Source organism: Lemur catta, chromosome 5, assembly GCF_020740605.2.
Source record: "Lemur catta isolate mLemCat1 chromosome 5, mLemCat1.pri, whole genome shotgun sequence".
Taxonomy (NCBI): domain Eukaryota; kingdom Metazoa; phylum Chordata; class Mammalia; order Primates; family Lemuridae; genus Lemur; species Lemur catta.
In genome coordinates, this window is record NC_059132.1 from 986,795 (window position 1) to 998,577 (window position 11,783).

The 11,783-nt window shown below is 53.5% G+C and overlaps 1 protein-coding gene across 4 annotated transcripts in view; it reads left to right on the plus strand.

Annotated features, from left to right (window-relative positions):
* Nucleotides 1–8,256, plus strand: part of SLC22A5 (solute carrier family 22 member 5) — an 88,540-nt gene extending 80,284 nt beyond the window's left edge. For 2 of the 4 annotated variants that reach the window (XR_006735047.1, XR_006735048.1), the window contains exon 14: nt 7,607–8,256. The gene's annotated coding sequence lies outside the window, so the exon portion shown is untranslated. Of the gene's footprint in view, nt 1–780; nt 1,436–2,970; nt 3,162–7,606 lie in introns of those variants that run through there. The other 2 variants (XR_006735051.1, XR_006735049.1) reach the window with 2 other exon arrangements.
* Nucleotides 8,257–11,783: the final 3,527 nt, after the last annotated feature.

Consider the following 11,783-nt stretch of genomic DNA (forward strand, 5'->3'; position numbering starts at 1 on the left):
CGCACTTGTGCACCTGCACACGTCCACTCATCCTTCGAACCCGAGCCCGTGTGCCGTGCCGTCTATGCCGCCTTCCCGTGCCACACCACAGGGTGCGCCTGTGTGTCCTCGACAGCCCTTGGGTGTCACTGGTCCCCACCAGGCCCACTCAACTCAGAGCCCCCTGCCCGGCACAGCCCCGCCCAGCGGAGACGCTGAATAGACGAACCAAAGTCCCTGCCAAGACTGCGAGAACCACCTGTGTGTGGACATCTCCAGGGTCTGAGAACCCCCTACTTTCTTTCTTTCTTTTTTTTATTTTTGTAGATAGCCTTTTCTTTTTCTCATTATAAAAGGTATTTGGGTTAGGGCACAATGATGTGAATATACTTAATAGTGAACTATATACTTTAAAATGGTAAAGATGGTAAATTTTATATATGTACTTTAATCACAACTTTTAAAAAATAATGCAAAAAAGGAGAAAAAGGGGGAAGGTCCGTGTTATTGAGGGGAAAAAGACAAAGGATTTGATTCAGATAGAATTGGATTTTAAAAAGTAATTTGGATTAGAAAAATGCAGATCAGAACCACAGTAAGATACCACTTCACATCCTTTAGGGTGGCTATTATTTATTTAAACAAAAACAACAAAAAAATCCCCAAAATAACAAGTGTTGACAAGGATGTGAAGAAATGGGAGCCCCTGTACATTGCTGGTAGGAATGTAAAATGGTACAGCCACTGTGGAAGACAATGTGGCTATTCCTCAAAAAAATTAGTTATCATGTGATCCGGCAGCGCCACTTCTAGGAATGTACCCAAAGGAACTGAAAGCAGAGACTACAAGTGCTGTCTGTACACCACCGCTTGGAGCAGGGCTGTTCACAAGAGCCAAGAGGTGGAAACAACCCAAATACCTGTTGACAGATGGATGGAGAAGGAGAACGTGGTGTGCGCATACGGTGGGACATTACTCAGCTTCACAAAGGAACGAAATTCTAACACATGCTACACGGATACGCCTTGAGGACCTTATGCTAAGTGACACAAGCCAGCCACCAAGGACAAGTATTGTATGATTCCACTTACATAAGGTGTCTAGAGCAGTCACATTCATATAGAGGAAAAACAGAACGGTGGTGGCGCCAGGGGCTGGAAGGAGAAGGCACAGGAGTTGCTGTTGGTGGGTACAGAGTCTATGCTGAGGATGATGGAAAAGCTCTGGAGATGGATGGTGGCGACGGCGGCCCAGCCGTGTGCATGTGCTTAATGCCACAGAACAGTCCACTTAAAAATGGTTAAAATGACACCTTTCATGTATATTTCACCATAATAAAAAAAGTAATTTGGGTGTATTATAGAGATTTTAGAAAATATTGCTAAATACAAAAGGAAGAACATTAAAGTCATTTGCAATCACCAGGTATAGACAGCCACTGTGAAAATTTCAGTGTGTATCTTTTCATTCTTACTCTCTCTCAAAACTGTGTGCGTGTGTGCACGTGTGCACTTGGGTGTGCGTGTGTGCATGTGTACACGCGTGTGCACGAGTGTGTGCCCCTTGAGAGGCCACCTGGGACTTGGGGAAGAGCCCCCTCACATGGATCTCTCGTCTGTCCCCGCTGCTGCTCCTCCCTTGGAGCCATCCAGAGCAAGTCTACCCCTGTCCTGGACGTCAGTCCTTTGAACAAGTTTTCATGGCTGATGTCACTCCCCTGGGCCTCCAGGGTTGCACTTCTCTGAAAATGCTCATTTCTTTTATGTGTGTAAAAATGTGGTACCCAGAGTGGGCCCAGAAATATGCCGGAAGGGGCTGGAGAGAAAAGCAAGAGCCTCTCACACCTTCTCAGGTACTGCACATGTCAGCAGTGGCCGTGTGAGCTTGGCAGCTCTCTGGACGCCTCAGTCTGCTGGTCTGAGCTGTGCTGGGCTCAAGTTCTCCCCGCCTGCCCCCACCTTGGTCCTCTTGCTTCCCGAACCTGGTGCTGGGCCTCACATTGTCCCTGTTGATTCTACCTCTTGGATCTTGCTTCTTCAGGCTGTGACTTCATGCCCCAAGGAACAGATCCACCCTCTCCATTGCGTGGGAAGGAGTGAAGGCTGCAGCCTCTGACCCGTGCTCTGCTCCTCTCAGGAGAAGGGCACGTCCTTGTCTCAGGGACTGTCTGCCCTGTGGGGCAGCAGGTCAGCAGCAGTGACCCAGGCCGCCAGAAGCAGTGACTCCCTCCACCACAGGGGCTCCGTGGGCCCTGGGGGCTGCCTGCCCCCGCTGCTGTGGGCGTGGCCCCAGAGCCCTGCTGCAGCTGTCACACCCTGTGGAGGTGCCCCAGGCCCTCATGTTTCGGCCCAACTACAGCCTCCTTCCCCAGCTTTGCCACCTGGCCCAGGAGCCAGGGCATCTCTAGCTTTGTTGACAGGGAGAGGTGAAACAAGAGGCCACAGCCACTCAGGTAGCCGAAGTTCACGTTCATGCCCACTGATGAGAGACGACAGTGCTTTCATTTGCCTTCAAATTCGGCTACAGATGGACACACAGCCCTCTTCTCTTGGCTCTGGGGCCTCCACAGAAAGGTTTTGTAAGGTTGCAGCCAGGACCTTTACAGCCCAGTCCTGAGAAGATTATCTTTTTATTGCAACTTTGATTAATGATTGATCAAAAACTGATAGTAGAAACACTGAAGAACAAATTTGCCCTAGAGATCAGGAAAGGTCTGCATCTGCCAGGCTTGGAGACCTGCCCACCCGCTCCCTCCAAGATCAGACCAGGGCAAAAGTACGTTGGAAGACCCAACCCCTACACACTCTCACATGTGCATGCACACACATAGGGAAAAAAGATTTAAATGTCCTTAACATCCTTTTGGAATTAGGCTAAAAATTGCCAATAAATAGAGCAACGGACAGAACAAAAGGACGTAAGGGCTTTCATAGAATTTTTCTTTCTTGTTTTGCTTCTATTAATGCCTGTTACAAATTATCAACTGGAAGAGAAATTTGGAGTGTGGGGAAGAGAGAAGCCTGTATGAAGACCGCAGCTTGGACTTCCTGCAGACCCCAAGTCCCAGAGGACATCTGAGATGTGTCCAGCACCAGGCCGGGGAGGGGCAGGGGGTGCTGAACCAGAGGCAGCCCTCCTGTCGTGGGAAGTGCCTTGGAGAAGGCTGAGGCCATGCCCCAGGTGTGTTCTGGCTGTTCTGTTGGTCTCTAAGGCCGTGACAGCCAGTGTGGTCCATAGAGCACATCAGAATCCACACAGGGCCCAAACCTACAGTCTCAGAGACCAGAGAGCCAGGAATCTGCCTTTTAACAACCTCTCCACAGTGGGGAGTGTCTGGGGAGCAGGGTGCCGGCTGGAACCCTTTTTGTGCCCCTCAGCTCCTCTGCGGTGCCTTGGGGCACAGGGAGTGGAAGCTGGCGAGCTGCTTCTAAATCGAAACTGGAAAATGAAACTGGCAATCACAGCCTCGTGCCCCAAGTGCTGGGGTTTCCTTCCCACAGGGAGAGTCCCCTAGGGAGAAAGAGTGGGTGGGGTGGGGTGGGGGGCATTTCAGTAAAGGCACGAGGGGTCCCGTTTGCAGCCTGGCATGGAGGGGCCCCAGCGCTGCACCTGCTTCTCCCTAAAGCTGGTGAGCTTGCTGTCAGCCCTGGAAGGACTTCCTCTCTTGGAAAAGCTAATTTTATACTTATGTTGAAAAAACTCTTTTCAATGATAATTTGGGGTCGGGGAGGCCTGGCTACCCATTAGTCTGGGCCATTTCATACCAGCTGCCTTCACCCCTGGCGCTGGGGCCACCCCCCCACGCACACTCAGGTCTTCCACCGGGAGAGGAGGTGCTTCCTCCTGCGGATCAAAGATCAAAGCCTAGACTCCTCTCTCTGGTTCCCTTCTGCCCCCACACGTATGGGTTTGTGCTCACCCAGCCACAAACGCTGGAAGCAGCTGCCAGCACAGGCACCGCTTTGGACCAACTTTGACCATGGCAGCAAAGCAGCATTTAGAGAAGCAGCCGATTTCCTGAAGGGACTGGAATTCAGGGGAGGGGGGCAGTGGGGAAAGCCAAGAAGCGGCCCCGCTGCTGGCTCTACCCGGTCCTTCCTCGTCTGGAACGTCTGTTCCTTGGGAACAGCTGCCCAAGCCCCCCACTCCCACACACTCCTTCTTAGGTTAAGTCCCCTGAAGCTGCACCCTGTCATAGCACCTGTATTTTTCGGAGATTTGTGTGGTTATTTGCCTGATGTCTGCCTCCATGACACTGTGAGGCCTGGCACCTGGGCTGTGCTGTTCACCGTGTGTCCCAGGGCCTGGGACAGTGCCTGGCCTGCGGTGGGTGGGCTGTGCTGTTCACCGTGTGTCCCAGGGCCTGGGACAGTGCCCGGCCTGCGGTGGGCGCACACGTGTCAGTGCATGAGGGCAGCCTCAAGAGCCCAGGAGAAGGACGGTGCTCCCGCAAGGGGTCTGCATCCGGGCCCAGTGTCCACACGCCGCCGCAGCCCCTCCAACAGCCTTCCTTTGAGGATGCTGTGGACAGATGCCCAGCTTTGCTGCCCGCGGGACCAACCCCCCTACCGCGCGGTGCTTTGAGCGCCCGTGTGTGCAGTTTCTGAGGGCTGCGGGCTTGGCGGGGGGAGCTGGGGGCGGGGGCCGCGTCTCCCGTGGCACGCTCTCCCTGGCCCCGGCTTTGCCCCCCACAGATGGGCTTCACAGAGCCTCTTCCAGGCAGGCAGGGGCACTGGGCTCCCTGCACCACCCAAACAAAGAAAGGCCACTTTTGGCCTGAGGGTCAGAGGAGACAAGCTGGGGTTGGGGGCGTGACAGGATTTTTAAAGCAGGGGTGGGCAAGCGAAGGACCCTGGCGGACGGTCCCCCGGGAGGAGACGTGGGCCGCGGAAGCAGCTCTGACTGCAGGCCCCGCACCAGCCCTGTGGTCTCCTTAGCCTCACCTTCTCGTCTGTAAACAGGTCCTGTTGTCGTGTTTATGCCACGAGAGGCCACGTCACGGAAGTAGTAGGGCAGACTTTGGAACCCAGCTCTCTGGGATACAATCCCAGCTCTGATTCCCAGGCTGTGTGACCTTGAGCTAAGTACTAAATCTCTCTGCCTCGTTTTCTCTTCTGTGAAATGGGAACAATTGCAGTAAATTCTGTGAGTTAATCCATGTTGCCGCCACCGGGCGCGGCCCAGTCGTTGGCAGCTGTTAGGACCGTAGCCGGGGTTGTGGGGACCCGGCGCGGCGGCAGGTGAGAGCACAGCTCCCCCTCGAAGGCGCCGTGCCAGTGTGAGGAACGGTGAGCATCGTTTTGGAAAGACTGAAGGTGCAGCTTCTCTCCCACATTCGTCTGGGGTGGGGCAGCTGTTTTGCTTATTTAATGTTAAACTAGAAGATGCACCAAAGGGAGGTGAAAAATGAAACCGCCAACCGTTGGAGCTGCCGGCTGCGCCAGAGCCGTGCGGCCGGTGCGGGTGGCAAGAGCCGGGCCGAGCCCACTTCCTCCGTGCGCGCCGGGCTCTCCCTCACGCCGGCTTCCCAGGCTGCAGGAAGTGGCGCCAGGAACAGGCCCTCCGGCTGTGTGGGGAGGCCTGGGCCGGGCTGGCAGCTGCCAGGGTGAGGAGGAAAGCCTCTGAGGTCCTTGGGGGTCCTGGGGCCCCTGCCCGCTCCCCGTCCAGGCCTGCCCGGGACCCGTTGGTAGTGGACTGCTGCCCGGGCTCTTCTCTGCTGAGGTAGGGAGCCATGTGCAAAAGGCATCCAGCCCGAGAGAGCAAGCTGGACAGGAGAGCTGAATCTCTTCTCAAAGGAAATGCAGTTGTGGTTTTGAGATGTTCATATTTCACAGCTGTGGTTGGCGTTTCCCAGGGTTCTCAGAGGTGAAGGCAGGGTCAGCCCCATGTCGCCAAATAAGGTTCACAGTGACCTTAGCAACAGGCTTGGCTACCCATTGGCTGCCACTGTTGCTGCCTGCCAGTGCGGCCTCCCGAAAGCCATCGCTGAGGCTGAGCTGAGGCTTCGGCGTGTGCAGAGGTCCAGCTGCCTCTGTCAGAAAGTACCGCCCTGGGAGCCGGCGCGGATAGGTAGGGAGCTCTGCACAGAGGTAGGCAAGGCAGTGGGGGCAGGACTGCCTGGGGACCTGAGTTTCAGAGTCCACCTGGCCAGTGCTCCACTGAGTCCTCACTCAGCTTGGTGGCCCGGTGCCAGCTTGCCAAGGTGAGCCCCCAGCCCTAGTGCCCAGCTGTCAGCCTTGGACTCCACAACGGTTACCATTGCACAGGTCTGCTCATTTTAGTTCCACTTGTTCTTCCTTTTCCCGGGCACTCAGCTAAGCTCCATCTACACATTATATCTTTTAACTCTCTCAACAACCCTGCGAGCTGGTTAGTCCCATTTTACAGGTTCAGAAACTGACACTAAGGGAAGTCAGGTAACTAGCCCATGGTTGCAGCACTAATAAATTGGGAAAGTCACGATTTAAACCCAATTTAAACAGGCCCAGATGCCCTGCTATTAACCACCGCGCTGTACTGCCAGACACTCGATGTCTCTGCAGCTCAGTGTCATTTTGTGACATGGTGATGACGATACCATACCTCAGACAGTTGGGGTCAGGATTGCATGGAGTGACTTTTGTGGGAAGTGCTGGCTTGTCCGGTAGCATACCTTGGCACTGGTGCCGTAGGGCCCCCAGGTCGTGCTCGGCAAGCGGTTTGCAGGCTCCCGTCTCACGGAATGCGCTGCTGCGACACTGAGGTTTGTGAGCTGACTCCTCTGTGTCTTCCTGTTTGGCTTCTGCTTCCTCTTTCTCAGCCCGCTCCCACCCCCACCCTGCAAGGTAGGGAGGCCAGAGAGGAGCCTGTGGGTGCCAGGGAACAGGCTGGCTGGGCTGGAAGGGACGAGGTTCCGAAGACAGAGGTGGAAGGTCACACTGTGAGGGCAGACGTAGCTCATGACATCTACCTGGACAACTGGTGTTTCAGCACTGGTGTTCCGAGAAGCATCTTCAGGATTAAAGTATATAAACGATCTGGTGAGGATGCAAACGCGAACGCCCTGTAACCCCGGAGTCCCGCCACTCGGAATCCGCTCTCACCACACTCCGCCCACGTGTGCTGGGACAGTCACACAGCACCAGGAGGAGTCCTCGCGTCCGTCAACAGTAGTGAGTGCAAATGAGTCGTAAGCTTTCCTGCCGTGAAAATGAATGAACTACAGTGACTTGTGAATAACTGAAATATTGTGATACTGGATAATGTACTGAGCAGCTCATCACAACGCTGAGCAAAACATAATGCATACAGTATAATACCTTTTATAAAAAGTTTAACAACTGGCAATATTGGACTATACTGTTAAGGATATATGCAGAGGAAGTAAAACTATTAAAAAAGCACAGAAGTCATCACAATTGTCAATTTGGTCATGACCACAGGGGAGGGTTGGGGGTGTGATTTGTAGGGGAACTTGGGGGTCTTTGGAGGTGCTAGCAGTGTTTTATCTCTTGACATGGGTAGTGGTTATATAGAGATTTGCTTTATGGTTATTTGTTAAACTGAACATAGGTTTTGTGTATTTTTCTACATAAATCTTATTTCACAATAAAAAATAAAAAGTGTATGTATGTGAATCTATTATAGCCTTGAACAGTGCATTGAACCGGCAGGGCGGCCGAATGAGCTCTACCTCCACACTGCGCCTCTTGGAACCGTGCTCGAGTGCCACACTCTCGCCGAACCACCACTGTTCCTGCAGATCGACGAGCCTTGGAGGGAGCAGAAGATAAAAACCATTGTGGAACTGGGATTGCAGGACATCCTTTCACCCTCCAGCCATGACCGGTTTACAGCCAGGGAAGATCAACCAGCGGATGTGGGAACAAGAGCTGGAAGAAGCCATGGCCACGGCTTGCCTGGGCTTCTGGGGACGTGGATGGGTGGAGGGACACATGCAGATGACTCTGTCTGGGACCCAGCCCCGGTTGGCCCCTGAGTAGTACCGATTCGGCTGGAGCTCCGATTCCAGGGTCCTCTCTTCAGGAATGCCTCCGTTTGCTGATCATCCGCCATAATGTCTGTGTGGTCCCTGCAGAATACAAGGAAGAAAACAGCCTTCCGCAGTGGCTGAGACAGGAGCCCCCTGGATGCACAACAAGGAGTCCAGGGCCACAGGATGAGCCCCTGACTCCCTCCCCTAGGGGACTGGTGTCCTCTGAGGGCACAGACCATGTTTTATTTCCCTAGCCTGGAATGAGCCCTGGAGGACAGTTAATAAACTTTTGTTAAGTGAACAAGTATGTAGAGTATGTGCTGTGGAGCAGTGGTCCCCACCTTTTTTTGGCATCAGGGACCAGTTTCGTGGAAGACAGTTTTTCCACGGGCCAGCTGGGGGTGGGGGATGGGAGCGATGGGGGGCAGCTGTAAATACAGATGGAGCTTCGCTCACTTGCCGCTGCCCACCTCGTGCGGTGCAGCCCTGTTGCAAACAGGCCAGGGACTATGTGGTCTGTCCATGGCCCGGGGATTGGGGACCGCGGCTGTAGAGAGTAAGGGCTCCTTGGGACCCTGCTAGAGAGGCAGCCCACTGGGCGTCCTGCTTCTCTGGAGGGCCCTCACCATAGCCACGCCACCGCAGCAGGCTTCCTCGGGGTACCCAGGGCTGGTGCTCCCTGGCCCGTCTGTCAGGTGGTATCAATGGCCCTCCTTTCTCTTCTGCACGCTAAACATGACCAGTTTCCACAGCTCTTCATCTTCTGGCCCTCAGCATACTGGTCATTCAGTCTGGAGAGGCAACAAAAGTATCCAGATGTGATCTGAACAGGCAGAACCGTGGATGCAGGTGGAGAGTCCGGGGGGGTGTGCTTTGGCAGTCAGCCTACTCGGGTTGTAGTGGTGACAGCGGCTGGCATGGCCTCCGGCACCGTGGGAAGGATCAGGGTTTCTGCCCATCATCTTTCTTTCTTTGGTGTTCCTCCAGCCTTTACATAGACTCTGTTTTGGTGTAAAACCCCATGCTGTAGCCCTTGTCAAGAGTGTTATGCTTCTCTGCAACTATCCTGGAAACTCCCTGAGGCAACCGGCTTGTGGTAGGCGCTCTGTAATGTTAGCCAGGATTATTTGCTTTCTTAATTTGTTACTTGAATGGACAATCATTCGTGACATTTAATGAGCATGTACTATGTGCCAGAAGCAGCTGGGTGCCTGGACACAGCCGTGAACAGAGGGGACCTGTCCGTGTCCCCAGAGCCCTGAACACTCTGAGAAGACTCGCTGATTGAAGGAGGGACTTCGATTACACCCATTGTAATTGACAACCCTGCCAGCAGACATCATTGCGTGTCCTCTGTATGTTCCACTCAGAACACACCTTTCCTGCCCTCAGGTGCTGGAATGTGAGAGTCTGAGGAAAACGCACTGTGAGAGTAAAAAACACTGACCTTGGAGTGCGCTGACCAGGGATCACACCCTTGCTCTGCCACAAACCCACTGTGTCACAGTGGGCGAGTTACTTGACCTCTCTGAGCCTCAGTTATCAGTGAAATGGGGTCAACCATGTATCCCTCAGTGGCATGAGAAGATCAAATAGCATCACCACAGCACAACTCCAAGGGGCGCTCTTCACGTTTTAGTCTGTGCAGCCTTGTTGGCCTAGGATTAAATGAGAGCACTTTTCCTGTGTGACCTGAAGTTAATGGCCAATAAATGGTAGCTGCTGTTGTGCGTGAGTTAGGGGAAGCAGGGGTTACTGCCGGCCAGCGGGCTGGACACAGCTCGGCCGGGCTTTGTTCTTCGAGGAAGGGCAGGGCTCTGAGAAGTACGGACTTCCATGCAGGCAAAGGCCAGGAGGCAGGGACTGCCAGGGCACGTCTGGGGGCAATGAGGCTGGTGAGGGAGGTGGTCAGCAACTTCAAGTCTTGAGTAAGGAGTCTGCCTTTCCCTCTAGGCCAGAGAAGCCACCGGAAGCTGGACATGGAGGAGACCAAGGCAGATACTGTAATTAGTGAGCTTCAGAGGTCCAGCGTCTTGTCTCACCAGGCAACCAAAGGTCAGGGAGAAAAAGTAGTGAGTCTCCAAGGTCACACAAGGAGCAGGGCCCAGGCCAGGACCTCGCCAGTGCAGGACCCAGCTCAAATGACTCCTTGAGTCGAGTTTGTGGCCCCACAAAAGGAAGTTCCTGGCACTTTTCATATATATTTATAATATTTTCCTGATTGTAAAAGTAATTTAGGTCATTGTAGAGCATTTTTAAACCATAGAAATACAAAGAAAATATAATCACCTATAATCCCACCATCCAAAGATAATCACCTTTAGTGTTGTGATGCATTTCCTCCACATGCATTCCACCTAAAAGTGTATATTGTAGTCGGGCGCGGTGGCTCCCGTCTGTAATCCTAGCACTTTGGGAGGCCAAGGCAGGAGAATCAGTTAAGGTCAGGAGTTTGAGGCCAGCCCGAGCAACATAATGAGACCTCATCTCTAGAAAAAGAAAAAAAATTGCCGGATGTGGTGGCGCACACCTGTAGTCTCAGCTCCCTGGGAGGCTGAGGCAGGAGGGTCGCTTCAACCCAGGAGTCTGAGGTTGCAGTGAGCTAGGATGACACCACGGCAACAGGGTGAAACCCTGTCTCAAAAAAAAAAATAATAATATTTTATACATTCATTGGGTTAGAATCATATTGTATATAGGTTTCACGTTTCGCCTTTTCCCTGTAAAATTGTGTTTTATGAGGAAGGACTGTTTTTACTGCAGAAGAAACTCTAGAAAACGTTTTCCTTTAAAAAAAAAAAAGTGCACAGCCTAGTCTGCAGCGGTTGCGAGGACATCCTGTGGGGCTGCAGGGTGGCTCTGTCACGCGCATCCGGTGTGAGCCTCAAGGCAGCGGCCGTGGCCAGGTCCCGTTCTCTCCTGGCCAGGCTGCAGCCTCTGGCCTCCGAGTGAGACGGGGTTGTGATGAGTCTGCAGTCCGCCTTCCTTCCCCAACCCGGACTCCATGACCGTCCACCCCATCAAAGGCACGTGGGGTTGTGATTGTTACTGTTCATGAAAAACAACAGCGTCTCAATCTGTGCCACACAACCTTTGTCGTGTGCTGCCTCACCTGAGACACACACCCTGTGAGGCAGAGAGGACAGATGCTGTCACACCCATTTTGCAGATGAAGAACCTGAGGCTGCAAGAGCTCTGGTGGCTTAGTCAGGCTACACAGCTTAAGTAGCCCAGCAGGGACTCTACGCCGATCTGGCCGGCATCCAATTCAGGGATTTTTTTAAACTTTTTTTTCCCTCCAGTACTAGTTCTTCCTGAGCCAAACTGGATCCCCTTAGTGAGGCCAAGAACTGAAAGTGTTTTGAGTATTTTGGGTGGCAGAGGGGCCACGGAACTCCACCCTGGGAGTCTCAAGCCGAAGCTCTCGGGCCCTGACTGGGTGTTGTCCTGGGTGGCCTGACCTCAGGGCAGCCCCCGCAGCGTGACTCAGAACCAGCGCCTCCCCTCACCGGCAGGTTCAGGAGTGGGTTCGGAGGGGCAGCTGTTTGCTGTGGAGATGCTCAGCAAAGGCGCTGTCCTCGGGGGCCGCCCTTTGTGAACTCCCAGGCCATGGGCCCACGACCCACCCCGGGCTTCAGAGTCTGAGCTTCTCCCCATGGGACGGGCCTGTCACAGAGGGGCTGTGGGGCCCCGTGAGGCTGACACAGGGATTTTTGGCAGCTGCGTCCCCCAGGTGGTTTCCAATGTGTTCAGTTTTCTATTGCTGCCATAACCAATTATCATAAACTTAGGGGCTTAAAATAACATAAAATTATTATCTTATAGTTC